Source organism: Polypterus senegalus, chromosome 9 (genome assembly GCF_016835505.1).
Source record: "Polypterus senegalus isolate Bchr_013 chromosome 9, ASM1683550v1, whole genome shotgun sequence".
NCBI lineage: Eukaryota > Metazoa > Chordata > Cladistia > Polypteriformes > Polypteridae > Polypterus > Polypterus senegalus.
This window is the reverse complement of record NC_053162.1, coordinates 6,720,686-6,741,298: the sequence shown is the minus strand read 5'-3', so window position 1 is coordinate 6,741,298 and position 20,613 is coordinate 6,720,686. Positions and strand designations below refer to the sequence as shown.

At 46.5% G+C, this 20,613-nt stretch overlaps 1 protein-coding gene across 2 annotated transcripts in view; it reads right to left on the bottom strand.

The window, feature by feature from the left end:
- The window catches only part of gpsm1b (G protein signaling modulator 1b), a 213,297-nt gene that overhangs the window by 151,276 nt on the left and 41,408 nt on the right, over positions 1–20,613 (bottom strand). The window lies entirely within an intron of this gene.

Here is a 20,613-nt window from a genome sequence, read left to right as displayed (position 1 = left end):
AGGTAAGGTCCTCACTAGGGTCATCCTCAATAGGATCCGTGGTCACTTGCTCACCTACCAGCGACTGGAGCAGTTTTTTTTTTACGCCTGAGAAGTCTACCATCAACCACATCCTTGCACTAAGGGTCCTCATTGAGCGCAAATGCAAGTGTCAGCAGAGTTTCTTTGTAGCCTTTGTCAATTTTTGTAAAGCATTCAACTCAGTTGATCAGGCAGACGGTTCGCAGGATCCCCCCAAAGTTGCTGGATATCATGGCCGGCCTGTACACTGGTACTGTGAGTGCTGTGCAGAGTGGAGGTAGACCCTCTGTGTTTTTCCCAGTTGATTCTGGGGTTTGTCAGGGTGGTGTGTTCTGCTCCCACTCTGTTCAATGCTTGTATGGACTGGGTGTTGGGCAAGGTCGTGGGGTCCAGCGGCTGTGGGGCATCTGTTGGTGAAGAAAGATTCACAGATCTTGACTTTGCTGATGATGCTGTGATCTTCGCAGAGTCAATGGAGGCTCTCGGGAGACTGAGTGAGGGGTCTGAGTGTCTGGGCTTGTGAGGGTCCTGATAAAAACCAATGAGCCAAGCCTTTAATGACCTCTTGGGCACATCAGTGTGTCTGTCTGTGGAGAGAGTGTCATCCTCGTCGAGAGGTTTACTTACCATGGCAGTGACATTCATGCGACTCTGAAGTCAGTAGACGGATTGGGAGAGCATGGGGGTCATGAGGTAACTGGAAAGGGGTGTGTGGCGCTCACAATATCTGAAAAAGGATGAAGGTCCAAGTCTTTAGAGTCCTGGTGCTTGCTGTTTGTGAGACATGGGCACTATCCAGTGACCTGAGACAAAGACTGGACTCCTTCAGTACTGTATCTCTTTGGAGAATCCTTGGGTACCTCTGGTTTAACGTTGTCTTGCTCACAGAGTCCTGAATGAGGCACATGACCTGCATTGTGAGGGAGCGTCAGTTACGGCACTACGGCCATGTGGCACGATTACCCGAGGGTGTTCCTCATTTTTGAGGACCCGAGTGGCTGGACCAGGTCAAGGCACCTGGCTGTGGCAGATAGCTGGTCAGTCATTTCCGGGGAGTGGGAGTGGACCACGTGTCTGCCTGGGGGCTTGCCAACCTGGGATCCCGAGCTGTTTAGTCGTGTGGTGGGTGCGGTACCAGTGCATGCTCCTCAACCTGACAATACACCTCCTTACTGTCAACTCTGCAACCAATGACATCACTTCCAGTTTCTGCTCACCTGGACCCGCCCCTTCCTGCCTGCCCTCAATATACAGCAGCACTTGACTTCCATTTCTTAGTTCTGTTCTGAACTTGTGTCTCTTTTATTTCTTTGCCTAACCTAAAGTATACGGGGTTACTAAGGCGATACCCCCAAACCTTTTTCTGTGTTTTATCTCACTTATTTACAGTGGCATAGTTGGCAGGATCTGCAGTGGGAGAAAGAGAGTAAGGATCAGAGCATAGCGCCATCCCCTGGCTCGGCCAGTAATCACACTTCCTCAATCCGTAAGCTATCTGCAGTCTTTGAAGGCGACTCTCTCAGCATGCCTCCTATGCTTTTACTCCTCCTCACGTGTCTCCCACTCGCACTTCCTTTTCCAAACTGACCAATCAGATGGTTTTCCTAAGCCAGTGTTTTTATGATTTTTCTCCCTTTGAATGGCATTTTTTGTTAAGTTAGGAACTTTTCTTGTATTCTGAACTTTTTCAACCCGTTCCATAGTTTTGGGACCTATGAGGGGACTGGTTGTCTTGGGGTGGGCCTCTCCTGGGCTGGACAGTGAAGATCCTGGCCTGCTCTAGTGGCTTATTTTAGAGGCCTCACAATGTTTTGCCATGTCTGGCGCTCCAATTGTACAACAACAGATTGCAATGGCAGTGCAATGCTTAGCATGTCTCTCTGCCGGAAACAGACTGGCAGCACAAACTGACCAATCACACCAAAGCAAACTGACCAATCGGATTGCTCTGTGGGACAGAACACATAGATCTTAGTGTTTTATTATACAGTCATTTAATAACATTGGTAGAAATTGCCTAAGAAGTGAAAACTCTGATTTGTTTTAAACATTTTAATAATAAGTTGAACTAACCAAGGGGAGCTTATTAGTTATTTAGCATGACATTTTGTGTGGCTGTACCCCTGCCATTAAGGCAGACATGCCACTGATGCCTTGTGTTTTGTTGTTTCAATAAACCCCTCCCTGACCATTGTAAGGGATATAATGGCTTCTTTTTGGGTATGGGGTCTGCTTCAGACTCATAAAACCTTTGTCGTACATGTGCGAATAGGAGACAGCTAAAGGGCCTAAGTAATGGTAATTCCATGACGGACCGGGGGAGGCAGGGTGCACTGACTATCTCGCTCGATTCCTTACAGATCACTCTCGGGAAATCCCGCCAGGTTCCGGCACCACAGATGACGTCACTTCTAGTTCCGGCCCTAGAGATGAAGTCACTTTTGGTTTCGGCCCAAGAGAGGACATCACTTCCGGTTCTGGCCCTAAAAATGATGTCACTTCCTTAAATGGCCTTTAAAGCTGCCATCTTAGCTCTAAGACTCCAGTTCTGTTTTGGACTCCGACTTGTGAACATATCACAGTTATTTAAAACCTTTTTCAGCCAGGGCACATTATACGGGTGGCTGCCCCAAACTTTCACAATGGCTTTGTCTCATTATTCTGACACCTGTAACCTTAAATTGGATTGGCTGAAAGTAAAGGGCTGTCCCAAACTGACAACCACAATGAGATTCCATTAAAACCGCAAACCCGACACTCTCAAGACCACCTCACCTCTCCCATACTCAATGCGTCTGCTCTCTGCCCTGCTATTTCAGATGTTATGCCAGCCTGAGGAAGAAGCAGTTTGCATCCACTGAGAGCCGTTAAATGAGCCTTAACCGACTCCCTCTTGTGGCTCTGACTGGTCATTAATTATTCACTTGGCTCATAAATCTTTCACAAAAACAATTAAACAGGAGTTGTGAACTCAAGTGTATCTAAGTGTTAATATTTTATTTAGCAAGACAAGACGGCAACTGAAACCCAGCGTGTCAAAAGAGCAGGAGGTGGGTGTGAAAGGCCCTTTCCGATGGCTAAGTGTCAGCAGAATGGCGAGTGCGTCCTCAAACGTCACACCGTGCAGATGCATGGCTCGGCTTAGCCAGGGGATAAAAGGCATAAGCTATGAGAAGAGGATAAAAGAATGAAGGGACTTTAGTCCTGCGGGGAACAATGGGACTGTCATGTGGTGCGAGTGGAGTGGAGGGTCCGCTTGGCTATTAGTGTGTGTGGTGTGCCCAACGTCTAGACTCCACAACTCTGCCAGTGAGTCGGGCCAATTTGGGTTTGAACGTGTGCCACAATCTAAGAAAACCCATTATAAGATCATCACATGAGGACATCGAGCAGCGTGCCTAGTGACATGTCCAGAATACCAATGGCTCAACACAGATTTCACAAAAAACACAACAACGCAGGTAAGTGAAAGGAACTACTCTGGGTGTCTCTCTCCTAGGAGGATTCGTATTGCCGATGCGCTCGTCTCGTTTGTGACTTAGCAGCTAAGCGACTTTGTCTTTCTTCTGAGATTTTATTTTGCCCGACGTGCTTGCCTCATTTGTGGATTGCCGGCTAAGCGAGTTTCTCTCTCCTCCGAGGTTTCGTTTTGCCGACATGCTCGCCTCATTTGTGAATTAGTGGCTAAGCAAGTATCTCTCTCCTCTGAGGTTTCATTTTGCCGACGTGCTCACCTCGTTTATGAATTAGCGGCTAAGCAACTTTGTCTTTCTTCAGAGGTTTCGTTTTCCCGACGTGCTCACCTTGTTTGTGAATTAGCGCCAAAGCAAGTTTTTTTCTTATCCCTGAGGTTTCGTGTTGCCGACGTGCTCGCCTCATTTGTGAATTAGCGGCTAAGCAAGTTTCTCCTCAGAGGTTTCATTTTGCCAACGTACTCACCTTGTTTGTGAATTAGCAGCTAAGCAAATTTGTCTTTCTTCTGAGATTTTATTTTGCCTGACGTGCTCGCCTCATTTGTGGATTGCCGGCTAAGCGAGTTTCTCTCTCCTCCGAGCTTTCATTTTGTCGACATGCTCACCTCATATGTGAATTAGTGGCTAAGCGAGTTTCTCCTCAGAGGTTTCATTTTGCCGACGTGCTCGCCTCGTTTGTGAATTAGCGGCTAAGCAAGTTTTTTTCTCTGCTCTGAGGTTTCGTTTTTCCGATGTGCTCGCCTTGTTTGTGGATTAGCGGCTAAGCAAGTTTTTCTCTCCTCTGAAGTTTTGTTTTACCGACGCGCTTGCCTCATTTGTGAATTAGCAGCTAAGTGAGTTTCTTTCTCCTCTGAGGTTTTATTTTGATGATGTGCTCACCTCGTTTGTGGATTAGCGGCTAAGTGACTTTGTCTTTCTTCAGAGGTTTTGTTTTGGCGACGTGCTCGCCGTGCTTGTGTATTAGCAGCGGAAGGTAAAGTAAAAGGGATACCGTTTTGTCATGTGCTCGTCTCGCTTGTGTATTAGTGGCTAAGTGAGTTTCTCTCTTTTCTCAGAGTCACTTTTATTGAGCTTCATGCTGTAGCCTCGCACTTCCAGGCCGGACAGACAGACACACACACACACACTTCCACATGTAGACGTTTATTTATAAGATTACTGGGATCGGAGGGGATGCATTCATGGGTATACAGCGAGTACAGCAAAAGCCCAGTGGAGAGCCGGTGTTGAAGGTGAAGGTGGCGGACATATGGGAGCCATACTTCACCGTCTGGGGTCAACAGGTCAGAAAGTCCTTAAACCAGCAGCAGATATGAGAGGAGAGGCCAAGGTCAGATAGCTTTTTGATAAGGGTGTTTGGGATGATTGTGTTAAATGCCGAGCTGTAATCGACAAAGAGCATCCTCACATATGGCCCACTGTGCTCCAGATGGTTCAGGGCCGTGTGAGGAGCAATAGCGATGGCATCGTCTGTCGCTCTATAAGCAAACTGGTGTTGGTCCAGGGTCAGTGGGAGAGTGGTTTGAATGTGTTTTAGTACCAGCCTCTCAAAGCAATTCATAATTACCGGGGTGAGTGCCAACGGTCTGTAATCATTCATTATGTTAGGTAGAATGCCCGGGGGGGCTGGGTGATCTCGTGGTCTGTAGATTTTGTTTTTTTTTTTCTCCAGCCGTCTTCCGAGTTTTTTTTTTTTTCTGTCCTCCCCAGCCATCGGACCTTACCTTTATTCTGTGTTAAGAACTATTGCCTGAATTTATTTTTTATATTTTGTCTTTTTTCTCTTTCTTCATCCTGTAAAGCACTTAGAGCTCCATCATTTGTATGAAAACATGCTCTAAAAATAAATGTTGCTGTTGTTCTCATGGAGCACAAATGCGAACATCGGCAGAGTTTCTTTGCAGCCTTTGTCGATTTTCGGAAAGCGTTGGACTCAGTTGATCGAGCCGCCCTGTGGGACATCCTGAGGGATCGCGGGATCCCCTTGAGGTTTCTGGATATCATGGCCAGCCTGTACACTGGGACTGTGAGTGCTGTGCAGAGTGGAGGCAGGACCTCTGTGTTTTTCCCAGTTGATTCTGGGGCATGTCAGCGGTGTCTTCTGCTCCCACTCTGTTCGATTCTGGCATGGACTGGGTGTTGGGCAAGGTCGTGGGGTCCAGCGGCTGTGGGGCATCTGTTGGTGAAGAAAGATTCCCGGATCTTGACTTTGCTAACGATGCTGTGATCTTCGCAGAGTCAATCCCTACAACAGATAGTGAAGACAGCTGAGAAGATCATCTGCGTCTCTCTCTCCCTTCCATCATGGACATTTACACCAAACGCTGCACCCGCAAAGCCACCAGCATTGTGAATGACCCAACACACCCTTCACACTCACGGTTTACAGTTCTGCCATTGGGAAAAAGGTAGCAAAGCATTCGGGCCCTCACAACCAGAATGTGTAACAGTTTTTTCCCCACAAGCAGTCAGATTCCTGAACACTCATGGACCGGACTGATATCTGATACATGTGTTCTGCTCTGCAATGTTGCACATGGTTGCTCACGTTTGCACATTTGACTCACATGCACCTTGTCTTTACGTCATGTGTCATGGATTCTTCGTTGTCCTGTGTTTTATGTAGCACCATGGTCCTGGAGGAACGTTGTTTCGTTTCACTGTATGCTGTACTACTGTATATGAATGACATGACAATAAATACTCTTGAATCTTGAATGGAGGCTCTGAGTGAGGAGTCTAAGTGTCTGGACTTGCAAGTGTCCTGATAAAAACCAAACAGCCAGGCCTTTAATGACCTCTTGGGCACGGCCATCAGCAGTGTGTTGTGACGATGTGGGTTCTGGCTCCACGCTCCCTTTGATGTTTGGGAACCCTTGAACCCAACACCGTCGATAATGAAACCAAGAGAGCTAGTCAGTGAAGGCAAATAATTGAGCATCTGAGCAAGGGGATGGTTAAAAGTGAAACAGTGCTTTTATTAAAAAAAACAGTCCATCAAAACAAAAGTGTTCATAAAGTGCAGTCCATTCAAAAATAGTCAATTAAATAAATAATCCATTAAAATGAAAAAACGTGGAGGTTAAAACAATAAATAGAAAAAACAATCCTTTAAAACCAGAGGTTAAAATCTTCTCTAGGAAGCAGTCTTTAAAACAACAACAAATCCGGTGCATCGTTTATTAGCGTCTCACCTGCTTATCCCGTTTGGGCCAAGCAGCAGGCAAGACGCTCTCTGCAGCTGCCCTCCTCTACACTTTCGCGAGACTGAGACCTCCCGATCCCTGGCTCCGGTATGGCACTCATCCCAGTCCCCAAGACTTGATGTCCACCAATGACCAGGACGCACACACTGGGGACTCCACCACCAAGCCTCCCGACTTCCGCTGCCTTTCCGCGGCCTTCTGCGGCTCGTCGCTTTCACCTGGTCACTCCCGCTACATGGTCGCTCAGCGGGAGCAACCTCAACTCAAACGTCTGGGTGTTGGCCTAACACCCAGCTTCCTTGCAGCTGCCCTCGATCGTGCGCTCACCACACGCACACACCGCCTGTCCGTCTCTCTTGCACCGCATGCTTCCTCACTCCCTCTAACCTCCATCCTCTTTCCTTTCCTTTTTCTCTCCGATCGTTTCCTTTCACCTTCTCAACCGACTTGCGCTTCTTTTTTATAACGTGAGGGGCCATCACAGCTGTAGCATTAGCCACGGGAGCAATCACGAATGTGGGCAGTTCCTCACCTGTGCACACGGTGAGAAACGCCCACATCGACGACTGCCCCGCGGCTCGCTACATCGCCCCCTCACGAAGCCGCCTCGGGTGCGGTGATTATTTAAAAATGGCCTTTGCTCAACGAGCTGTGGACCCATAACACCACATGTGTCCGTCTGCGGAGAGTGTCAGTGACATTCATGTGACTCTGGTGACTCTTCCTGTGAAGTCAGTAGACGGATTGGGAGAGCATGGGGGGGTCATGAGGTCGCTGGAAAGGGGTGTGCGGCTCTCCCGATATCTGCAAAAGGACAAAGGTCCAAGACTTTAAAGTCCTGGTGCTTCCTGTCTTGCTATATGGCTGCGAGACATGGATGCTATCCAGTGACCTAAGACGAAGACTGGACTCCTGTGTCTCTCCGGAAAGTCCTTGAGTACCGCTGGTTTGACTTTGTGTTGCTCATGGAGTCCCGAATGAGGCACATGACCTGCATTGTGAGGGAGCATCAGTTACGGCACTACGGCCATGTGGCGTGTTTCCCCCGAGGGTGATCCGGCTTGTTAGATCCTCATTGTTGGGGACCCGAATAGCTAGACCAGGCCAAAGGGTCGCCCATATAACACCTGGCTGTGGCAGATAGAGGGTCATTTCCGGAGGGTGGGATTGGACCACGCGTCTGCCTGGGCCTGCCAACCGGGATCCCGAGTTGTTTCGTCATGTAGTGGGTGCGGCAACGCTCTGTACCAGTGCATGCTCCTCAACTTGACTTGACTTGACTTGTTGTAGAGGGTTGAAACAACCAACCAGGCCAGGGTCCTCAGAAACTGCATGCAAAAAAAAATTGCTGAAGTGGCCGTACCAAATATGGAGTTCATTGTGCATTCTTGTATCACAGGTGCCAAGACATTTGCACAGTACCGTACATCTCCAGGTATACAAATGTCTACTTTTGCATGTGCCGTTACACTCGCCGGCTGACTTTCATGCAAATCCGACCACAGCCTCTGCTTTGTTAGTCTGTGTTTGCATTTCTTTGATTATCTACATTTGGACATGTTAGTTTTTTATTATTGTTTCTTTCCTAATAGGGGATTTCTGAGGCCGGCCGTCCACAATATTTTTATAACTTATTTTATTTTTGAAACTGTTTGATTTTTAAGAGAATGGACCTGCGCAATTTCTGTCACCATTTTGTTTTTCCCAGAACAGTGTTGCTTCGAGTCGACGTTACATCGGTTGTCTATTTCCAGATGTGATGCACTGACATCTCTGCCATGATGCAATAAAAAGCAAAGCATTTGATTCATCATCGTCTGAGTTTACAGATATCCTGTGTCGGGCACAAGTGCTTAGGGGGTCGCATTCCCACCCTGGAAAGGAGAGGGTGCCATCATTCACTTGGATTTCTTCTCTGTGCACAGTCCAGGAGCTCTGTGGCCTGAAGAACATGACCTCACATAGGAAAGCACACCATCATTAACTCAAGTCTGTTTTTCAGTCCTCAGTCTAGAAGCTCAGTGGCACATGGAACAGTGACCTCATTTAGGAGAGTGCGCCATCATTATTGTGGTCTTCTTCTTTGTCCACAGTATGGAAGCTCATCAGGTAGAGGAGCAGCGACTTCACTTAGATGAGGGTGCCATCATTAACGCGATCTTCTTCTCTTTTCCGCAGTCCAGAAGGACAGGAGCTCATGGAACAGCGACTTCACTTCAGAGAGGGCACCACCATTAACTTGGACTTCTTCTCTGTCCTCAGTCCAGAAGCTCATCAGACAGAGAAACAGTGACTTCACTTAGAAGAGAGAGCGCCATCATTAACTTAGTCTTCTTCTTTTCCACAGTCAAGAAGCACAGCATTTGGAAGAACGGAGACCTCACTTCCGCTTCCTGCTCCAAACCCCGCCTCCTCCAGACATCACCACATATGAAATGCCCTCCTACCTGAAGGAGCCATTCATTTGAACCAGGAGTCCAGTCTGAGGACTAGACACACTTCCTCTTGCTATTTTGTGGAAATTCCAACCATTCTTTTGACTTTTGCACCATCGAGTTCCTGGAATTTGTTTTTGATCATTTATAAACTTTAACAGTTTGTCAGCGGACTCCCCAACACCCTGCTTGAACCCGTGTCTTTCTCTCTAGACCTAATACAACATTTTTCGTGCATGTATTAGCTTGTAATCTATGGATTTCCACGTTCCTAATTTCTACATTTACATTTGACACCTTTATCCAGGGCGACTTATAACATTTATCACAGAATTGGTTACATTTCTTTTATTTTTGGTTTTCCAATTGGAACACCAGCAGGTCAAGTGACTTGCTCAGGGTCACAGTGTGGTGTCAGTAGAGGGATTTGAACCCACAACCTTAGGGTTTGAGGTCCAAAGGACTTAACCACTACACCACACGGCCTGTTTCTATATTTCTTGCATTACAATTTGGCTTTTACAAATGACAGGACAGACTTTTGGTTTCAATTCTGGCATTGTTTTCATCCCCAGTAGGATTATGTGACATACGGTATGGGAAAAGTGCCAAATTTGAACTCTTTGAGGGCTGAATATTTTAAAGCAGGGCAGAGAGTGGTGGCTCTGAGGATAAGGATCTGTACTGGTATCCTGAAGGATGCCGGTTCGAATCCCCGTCACTGGCAAAAAGAGATCCTACTCTGCTGGACCCTTGCTCCAGGGGCACTGTACAACGGCTGACCCTGCGCTCTGACCCCAAGGGGTAAGCGAAAACGAACAAATTCCTAATTGCATTGTTTCACACATAAGTGCTGTTGGCGCCTGTTCGGCATCTCTGGTGGCAGTGGCTGCGTGGGAACACCTCGATGGCCAGCAGGAATGCACGGTGGGCCAGGGTGGTGGTGGCAGTGTGATGCAATCTGGTTTGTACCTTTTGTTATCATAAGTGGTGGTCCTCCATGAAAGTGTTCAGTGGCACGATCAGCCGGGGGTACCTCACTTTCATTTCTGATATCCATCTCCAGATCACTTGCATCAAACTCTGAGTCCGACAAGTCAGAGTCCTAGTCAACGAAACTACAGGGTGGGCCATTTATATGGATACACCTTAATAAACTGGGACTGGTTGGTGATATTAACTTCCTGTTTGTGGCACATTAGTATATGTGAGGGGGAAACTTTTCAAGATGGGTGGTGACCATGGTGGCCATTTGGAAGTTGGCCATTTTGGATCCAACTTTTGTTTTTTCAATAGGAAGAGGGTCATGTGACACATCAAACTTACTGGGAATTTCACAAGAAAAACAATGGTGTGCTTGGTTTTAAGGTAACTTTATTCTTTCATGAGTTATTTACAAGTTTCTGACCACTTATAAAATGTGTTCAATGTGCTGCCCATTGTGTTGGATTGTCAATGCAACCCTCTTCTCCCGCTCTTCATACACTGATAGCAACACCGCAGGAGAAATGCTAGCACAGGCTTCCAGATTTTGTTCAGTGATGAGGCAAACTTTTATGTGAATGGTGAAGTTAACAAACAAAACCAGCGCTATTGGTCTGACACTAACCCACATTGGATAGATCTCTGCAAGACTGTTGGAACAAAAAAATTGATGGTATGGTGTGGTATATGGGGTACAAAGATAGTGGGGCCATTCCTCATCAATGGAAACCTCAAGGCCACTGGATATGCGAAATTGCTACATGATGATGTGTTTCCCTCTTTATGCACTGAAGCTGGCACGTTCCCTGAGTTTTTCCAGCAAGATGGTGCACCACCACATTATGGGTGTCAGGTCCGAGCATTCCTAGATGAACAGTTTCCTGGAAAGTGGATTGGTCGTCGTGGGCCAGTTGAATGGCCCCAAGGTCTCCGATCTGACCCCTTAGACTTTTATCTTTGGGGTCATCTGAAGGCAATTGTCTATGCTGTGAAGATACGAGATGTGCAGCACCTGAAACTACGGATACTGGAAGCCTGTGCTAGCATTTCTCCTGCGGTGTTGCTATCAGTGTGTGAAGAGTGGGAGAAGAGGGTTGCATTGACAATCCAACACAATGGGCAGCACATTGAACACATTTTATAAGTGGTCAGAAACTTGTAAATAACTAATGAAAGAATAAAGTTACGTTAAAACCAAGCACACCATTGTTTTTCTTGTGAAATTCCCAATAAGTTTGATGTGTCACATGACCCTCTTCCTATTGAAAAAACAAAAGTTGGATCCAAAATGGCCGACTTCCAAATGGCCACCATGGTCACCACCCATCTTGAAAAGTTTCCCCCCTCACATATACTAATGTGCCACAAACAGGAAGTTAATATCACCAACCATTTCCATTTTATTAAGGTGTATCCATATAAATGGCCCACCCTGTACATCAAACCTCCATGGAGTATTTTACTTTGCACATTCGCTTTGGCTGCGGCGGGCTGGCGCCCTGCCCAGGGTTTGTTCCTGCCTTTGTGCCCTGTGTTGGCTGGGATTGGCTCCAGCAGACCCCCGTTACCCTGTAGTTAGGATAATAGCGGGTTGGATAATGACTGACTGACTGACATTCACTTTGGTCTCTATTATCAGATGTCGGCGCCATTTGTTTGCTCTTCACTACTCATGAACACGTAGGGAATCAAAGTTAAATCAACAAAGTTATGTAACTTTATTTCTAGCAAATAGAGTCAAACTAAAATGTAAGGGTGAGTTTTGTTGCCGTTTACAGCTGATTACCATCCTCTACTTGAGGATTTTGACAAAAGTCGACAGAAAGAGTTAAGATGGCACAGATACCAGCAAATCGGGATTTTTGGTACCATAAGCAAATATCAGGTTTTCTCTTAAAAACCCCAACCCTCAACCCTTACCCTGCAGCAAGAAGGTAATTTTGTGTCAATATAATCAGTGAAATTTATGTCAAAGCCAAGCAGTTCAACTGTGAGAGAGAGAGAGAGAGAGATAGACAGACAAATGATAACTGGAGAGGCAGACAAGAGAGATGGACAGAAAACAAGTGAAGGACACACAAGCAGGTTCATTCAAAAATGCTGAAGTACTGGAGAGCCAAAACAGAGCCACAGTCTGCGGAAGTCAACGATGATGAGAACAGTTGAAGATGTTCTTCTGGCACACAGCTGCCCACATCTGACAAGAATTCTATGAATATGTAAATTATGTGAGTGATTATAATGACGAGGCTGCAGCGTGAAGTCCGAAGCGCCTCCGTGACATCGACATTCCCCGCCGGATGGGACATCTGGTTGTCAGCATTCCCCCCACCTGAGCAGGACAACAACAACATGCATTGGCGATCCTAAATTGTCCCTAGTGTGTGCTTGGTGTGTGGGTGTGTGCCCTGTTGTGGGCGGGCGCCCTGCCCGTGGTTTGTTTCCTGCCTTGCGCCCTGTGTTGGCTGGGATTGGCTCCAGCAGACTCCCCGTGACCCTGTAGTTAGGTTATAGCGGGTTGGATAATGGAGGGATGGAAAAAGTACGGTCCGATGGCAAGGGAGGACAGAAAAAAAAAACTCCAAACAGCTGGAGAAAAAAATAAAATTTGCAGGGGTACCGAGGCCACCCAGCCCCCTCTAGGCATTCTACCTAACATCAATGACCTTAATCAGTCCTCATGGCATTCAGAGTTCTCATGGAAGAACTTGATGATGTTGGTCATGTGGACCTCTGGCATTTAATCCACCAATGTAGGGCTGTCGCGTTGCTTTGATGTGGTGGTGGTGGTGCAGAAACCAGAACCAGAAAAAGAACAGAAGAGAAAGTAGGGGTGAGTACGGATTTTGGAGCCACCATGAATAGTAATGATAATTAATTGAATACACAGAGCATCAGGATTAAATTAAAATGAAGTTATGAGAAAGCCATGTTAAAGTAATGTGATTTTTTAAAGTGCTCCACTGTATCAGCCTGGTGAATTTCTATTGGCAGGCTATTCCACATTTTGGGTGCATAACAGCAGAAGGCCGTCCGCCTCACCACTTCTTTTAAGTTTAGCTCTTGGAATTCTAAGGAGACACTCATTTGAGGATCTAAGGTTACGATTTGAAATATTATTATATTATTATTTAAGGCTTTGTAAACTATAAGCAGGATTTTTAAGTCAATTCTAAATGACACAGGTAACCAGTGGAGTGACATCAAAACTGGGGTGATGTGCTCAGATTTGCTTTTCCTAGTTGAGATTCTAGCAGCTGCATTCTGCACTCGTTGCAATCGATCGGTATCTTTCTTTCCTGATATTTGTATAAAAACGTGCTATAGAAATAAATGTTGTTGTTGCTGTTATTTGGTGAGGCAGTGACTCTCTGTCCCTTAATGCACAAACACCACTGGGCATCTACTTTTTTTCACAAAGTAAACAAACCAAAAATTTAAAAATCTAAATTTTAAATACTTCAACTTTCAGAACACATTTGTATGCATCTGAATGCGTACTGTGGACACCAGGGGGCACTGCAGCTCCCCAAACACCCAACACTAACAGGCTCAGACACAAGTATAAAAGGCAAAGAGTCTTTTATTGTGGGAAACTCTTCCCCAAGCATTTCCCACCACAGACACAAGTATAGGTAAGCACGAGCACAACAGGGCACAACTCTTTTAAAATCATCTTCTCTCCCTGTCGCTGCCTGCCCCAACTCCTTTACACTAGGGTTGTCCTCTTCCTCCCCTCTCTGGCTCATTGATGTGAAGCAGGCAGACCCCGGGACTGCTTCTGGTGATATGGCGCTGCAGCTCAGAATCACTTCCGGGTGAGGTTGGAGCCATACGAAGTAGGGACCCCCCGTATCCTGCAACTCTCCCTGGAGGGCCCCAACAATACAATACAACACAATTTATTTTTGTATAGCCCAAAATCACATAATAAATGCCACAATGGGCTTTAACAGGCCCTGCCTCTTGACAGCCCCCCAGCCTTGACTCTCTAAAAAGACAAGGAAAAACTCCCAAAAAAAATCCTTGTAGGGAAAAAAATTGGAAGAAACCTCTGGAAAGGCAGTTCAAAGAGAGACCCCTTTCCAGGTAGGTTAAGCATGCAGTGGGTGTCAAAAAGAATGGGGGGCGGTGGTCAATACAATATAATACACAGAAGAGAACACAAGTCATCCTCAATACAGTCAGTCAGTCATTTTCCAACCTGCTATATCCTAACTACAGGGTCACGGGGGTCCGCTGGAGCCAATCCCAGCCAGCACAGGGCGCCAAGCAGGAACAAATCCCCAGACAAGGCGCCAGCCCACCGCAGGGCACACACACACACCAAGCACACACTAGGGACAATTTCGGATCGCCAATGCACCTAACCTGCATGTCTTTGGACTGTGGGAGGAAACCCATGCAGACACGGGTAGAACCCTGTTTGTTCTCAGTGGGAGGCTGGTAATGCAGCAAGTGGCAACCCGGTTGTGGCTGAACGGAGGCCACTGAGGGTGAACGGGGCCGCGGGGGGTAGCACTGTACTGTGCCTTGGGTGGCTGCCTGTTGAATGGGGGCGGTGGTGGGCGATTCACTACCCGCCTTTGGCCGCACCGTGTTCGTTCTCGGTGGGTGGACGCTGCAGGCAGCATACTGTACTGGAGGTGACTGTGAGGTGGGCTGGTGGTGAACCCCCCACTCACTGCCCCCATTCATTCTCAATAGCAAGCCTGCTTGTACTGTTACATACATAGTGGGAAGTTGTCTTTCATTCAGTACATCAGACGTGTTGACGACGGGTGCCTTCCTACTGTGATATCGTGGACAGTGCTGTGCAGAAGAGCTCATCTTAACCTTTTGTCTTCACCCTTCAACAATGTTTCTGAAACACAAATCACGACTGCTGAAGGCCTGTGCGTTGGAACTGGGGAGTCCTCTACAGCGCATCTTCAACCTGAACCTGGAACAGGGGAGAGTCCCAAGGCTTTGGAAAACATCTTACGTCACCCCAGTCCCAAAGGTATCACGTCCTAGTGAGCTGAATGACTTCCGGCCTGTTGCTCTGACCTCACATCTGATGAAGACCATGGAGCGGCTGCTGCTTCACCACCTGAGGCCACAGGTCCGCCACACCCTCGACCCTCTGCAGTTTGCATACCAGGAGAAGGTGGGAGCGGAGGATGCCATCATCTATATGCTACACCGATCCCTCTCCCACCTGGACAGAAGCAGTGGTGCTGTAAGAATTACACTCACCTAAAGGATTATTAGGAACACCTGTTCAATTTCTCATTAATGCAATTATCTAATCAACCAATCACATGGCAGTTGCTTCAATGCATTTAGGGGTGTGGTCCTGGTCAAGACAATCTCCTGAACTCAAAACTGAATGGCAGAATGGGAAAGAAAGGTGATTTAAGCAATTTTGAGCATGGCATGGTTGTTGGTGCCAGACGGGCCGGTCTGAGTATTTCACAATCTGCTCAGTTACTGGGATTTTCACGCACAACCATTTCTAGGGTTTACAAAGAATGGTGTGAAAAGGGAAAAACATCCAGTATGCGGCAGTCCTGTGGGCGAAAATGCCTTGTTGATGCTAGAGGTCAGAGGAGAATGAATGGGCCGACTGATTCAAGATGATAGAAGAGCAACTTTGACTGAAATAACCACTCGTTACAACAGAGGTAGGCAGGAAAGCATTTGTGAAGCCACAAGACGCACAACCTTGAGGCGGATGGGCTACAACAGCAGAAGACCCCACCGGGTACCACTCATCTCCACTACAAATAGGAAAAAGAGGCTACAATTTGCACGAGCTCACCAAAATTGGACAGTTGAAGACTGGAAAAATGTTGCCTGGTCTGATGAGTCTCGATTTCTGTTGAGACATTCAAATGGTGGAGTCAGAATTTGGCATAAACAGAATGAGAACATGGATCCATCATGCCTTGTTACCACTGTGCAGGCTGGTGGTGGTGGTGTAATGGTGTGGGGGATGTTTTCTTGGCACACTTTAGGCCCCTTAGTGCCAATTGGGCATCGTTTAAATGCCACGGGCTACCTGAGCATTGTTTCTGACCATGTCCATGCCTTCATGACCACCATGTACCCAGCCTCTGATCGCTACTTCCAGCAGGATAATGCACCATGTCACAAAGCTCGAATCATTTCAAATTGGTTTCTTGAACATGACAATGAGTTCACTGTACTAAAATGGCCCCCACAGTCACCAGATCTCAACCCAACAGAGCATCTTTGGGATGTGGTGGAACGGAGCGTGCCCTGGATGTGCATCCCACAAATCTCCATCAACTGCAAGATGCTATCCTATCAATATGGGCCAACATTTCTAAAGAATGCTTTCAGCACTTTGTTGAATCAATGCCACGTAGAATTAAGGCAGTTCTGAAGGCGAAAGTGGGTCAAACACCGTATTAGTATGGTGGTCCTAATAATCCTTTAGGTGAGTGTATGTTTCTGGACTTCCCTAGCGCCTTCAACACCATCCAACCTCTGCTCCTTAGGGACAAGCTGACAGAGATGGCAGTAGATTCATACCTTGTGGCGTGGATTGTGGACTATCTTACAGACAGACCTCAGTATGTGCATCTCGGGAACTGCAGGTCTGACATTGTGGTCAGCATGGAGCGCCGCAGGGGACTGGACTTTTTCTGGTCCTGTTCACCCAACATACATCAGACTTCCAATACATCGGAGTCCTGCCACGTGTAAAAGTTTGCTGACGACACTGCTATGGTGGGCTGCATCAGGAGTGGGCAGGAGGAGGAGTATAGGAACCTAATGAAGGACTTTTTATTAAATGGTGCAACTCAAACCACCTACACCTGAACACCAGCAAGACCTAGGAGCTGGTGGTGGATTTTAGGAGGCCCAGGCACCTCATGGACCCCGTGATCATCAGAGGTGACTGTGCAGAGGGTACAGACCTATAAATACCTGGGAGTGCAGCTGGATGATAAACTGGACTGGACTGCCAACACTGATGCTCTGCGCAAGAGAGGACAGAGCTGACTATACTTTCTGAGAAGGCTGGCATCCTTCAACATCTGCAATAAGATGCTGCAGATGTTCTACCAGACGGTTGTGGCGAGTGCCCTCTTCTACGCAGTGGTGTGCTAGGGAGGCAGCATAAAGATGAAGGACGCCACACACCTGGAGAAACTTGTTAAGAAGGCAGGCTCTATTGTAGGAATGAAGTTGGACAGTTTAACATCTGTGGCAGAGCGACGGGCACTAAGCAAACTCCTGTCAATCATGAAGAATCCACTGCATCCACTGAACAGTGTCATTTCCAGACAGAGGAGTAGCTTCAGTGACAGACTTTTGTCACCGTCCTGCTCCACTGACAGACTGAGGAGATCGTTCCTCCCCAACACTATGCGACTCTTCAATTCCACCCGGGGGAGTAAATGCTAACATTACTCAAAGTTATTGTCTGCTTTTACATGCATTTTTATTACTATTTAATTTAATATTGTTTTTTGTATCAGTATACTTCTGCTGGATTATGTGAATTTCCCCTTGGGATTAATAAAGTATCTATCTATCTCTCTATCTGATGCAAGTGCTGGTGATACAGTAAAGAAGAGAAAAACCATCACCATGGAAAATAAAGTAGAAATAATAAAAAGACCAGAGAGAGATGAAACTCCATCATTCATTGGCAGAGCACTTGGTTACAGTCGGTCAACAATAGCATTTATTAAAATAATAGACCTGTTCCAACTTACATACAACTTCAACTTAAGTACAAACCCACAGTCCCTATCTCGCTCGTAACCCGGGGACTGCCTGAACAAAGCAGAATTCAAGAGCAGATGACCTCACATACTAGGATTCCAGTATCTTGAGTCCAACAAGGATGTCCCCCAGGACTACAATACCCAGCATGCCTTGTGGGCACCCATGTGAGAATCTGAGCCTGTACTCGCAGCCATCTAGCATCTTAGGGGAGATAAAGCCTGTGTAAGTCGTCTCCCCCGTACTTCCACCTCCAGGACATCCTGGCCGGTTAAGAACGCTGGGCGTCCCTCACAGAACGATTTCATTTGATGTGAGAGCAGCGCTTCAATAAAACACAGCGAGACCCTCAGTGGTGCCGTGCTTTTTGAAATTCTCGTGCAGGTTTTGTAACAGGGTTTTAAGAATTCAGGTCTCTTCTACACATCTGGCAACCTGGGTGGGCCACCTTGGGGTAACGAGGTTTGGCCTGGGGGTCTGTCAGGGGAACTAAATAACGGACAGACTGTGATTTTATTTATTCATTTTATTTATTTTTTTTTTTTTAAGGAGCTGCCGGCTTCTCCTGCCCTGCCTTTTTTTCCCTCTTGTTGTTATGGCAACTAGACTCCGACCCTTCTAATTTACTGTGGATTACTGCTATCTAATTACAGCCGCCAGTCTGAAAGCGAGCGATGCCAACGCGACCACAGTTTTTCAGTTAAGAGCAAACCATGTGTGGCCGCAGACATCGAGGTGGCGGTGGTGGAAGTGGGGGCGGTGGGGGGGATGGAAACGATATCTGTCTTGTAGCTGACATCAAAAGATACCAGCTGGTCAATGCCACACACCTACAGAGCCTATGGAAAGTAACCTTTCCCCCGCCTTGGAAGTTTTTAAATTTTATTGTCGGCAATTCAAGTGGGTTTAATTTGCCTTTTTTGACACTGATCAACAGGAAATGGCTGTTTGTACTGTCAAAGTGCAACGAGAAATCTGCAAAGTGGTCTCAATTTACTACAAATACAAAAATAATGATGGGCATCAGTATTTACCTCCTTTAATATGACACCGGGTGGCATGGTGGCACAATGGGTAGCGCTGCTGCCTCGCAGTTAGGAGACCCAGGTTCGCTTCCCAGGTCCTCCTTGCGTGGAGTTTCTAAATTGTTCCTAGTGTGTGCTTGGTGTGTGTGTGTGTGTGCCCTGTGGTGGGCTGGCACCCTGACCGGGGTTTGTGCCTGCTTTGGCTCCAGCAGACCCCCCTCCCCGTGACCCAGTGTTAAGACATAGCAGGTTGGACAATGACTGACCCTTAAACTGTGACTGGTGCAGCCAATTGGTTGAATTAGTTCAATGGAGGTCACACGTCTGGGGTTTCCGTTGATTGTATCTGGAAGGTCCAGCTTCTGGTGGGCAAATGTGGTGACACAACGAAGACAAACAGAAAATGATAAGCAATTCCATGAAAAGTACAAGTCAGGGGATGGAGACAAATGAAAAATATCCAAGTCACTGAAAATCCAGTGTGAGAATGACAAAGACGGGTCATAAGGGGTGGGGGCACGAACGTGATGCCAGTATATTGTAGGGATGCCCAAAAAGAGAAGCCAGGTGGAATAGGAGCCAGTTATATGGGATCCAGACAGGAAGAGGCGGGCATATGACGGAAGTGGCGTCAGAGCTGGTACGGGTGGTCAGTCCTCTTAGGTTAATAGCATGCGCTGATAAACTGAGACCCTGTAGTTAGGATAGAGCGGGTTGGATGATGGATGGATGGATGGAAGTTCTTTTTGTTCATTTTGAATGATTATTTCTCATGTCGTTATGTTATTTATTTATATTTAGTTATTTATTTATGTTATTTATGTATATTATGTTATTTCCATTATGGCTTGGAACACCTGCAGATTTTTTTTTTTCTTTCTCTCCAGCCGTCTGGAGTTTTTTTTTTTTTTTTCTGTCCTCCCTGGCCATTGGGCCTCTTATTCTATGTTAATTAGTGTTCTCTGATTTTAATTCTTACTTTGTCTTTATTTCTCTTTTCTTTGTCATGTAAAGCACTTTGAGCTCCATTATTTGTATGAAAATGTGCTATAGAAATAAATGTTGTTGTTGTTTTAATACAGTGACGTACAAAGGTATTCGCTTTGCAGATTCATAACACGTCCTCCCTGCGTGGAGTTTGCATGTTCTCCCCGTGTCTGCGCTGGTTTCCTCCCACAGTCAAAAGACATGCAAGTTAGGTGCACTGGTGATTCTAAATTGTCCCTAGTGTGTGCTTAATGTGTGTGCGGGTGTGCCCTGCGGTGGGCTAGCACCCTGCCCAGGGTTTGTTTCCTGCCTTGCGCCCTGTGTTGGCTGGGATTGGCTCCGGCAGACCCCCCGTGACCCTGTAGTTAGGATATAGCGGGCTGGATAATGGATGGATGGATAGATGATTGGGGTATTCCTTCTAAACTGAGGTCCACCATGCTTGATGAGTATTTATAAGAGACTTAAAAAACAATCCATTCATTTTTAACTGACATTCTTTAAGACAGAAAAAAAATGACTAATCTACAGTGGTGTGAAAAACTATTTGCCCCCTTCCTGATTTCTTATTCTTTTGCATGTTTGTCACACAAAATGTTTCTGATCATCAAACACATTTAACCATTAGTCAAATATAACACAAGTAAACACAAAATGCAGTTTTTAAATGATGGTTTTTATTATTTAGGGAGAAAAAAAAATCCAAACCTACATGGCCCTGTGTGAAAAAGTAATTGCC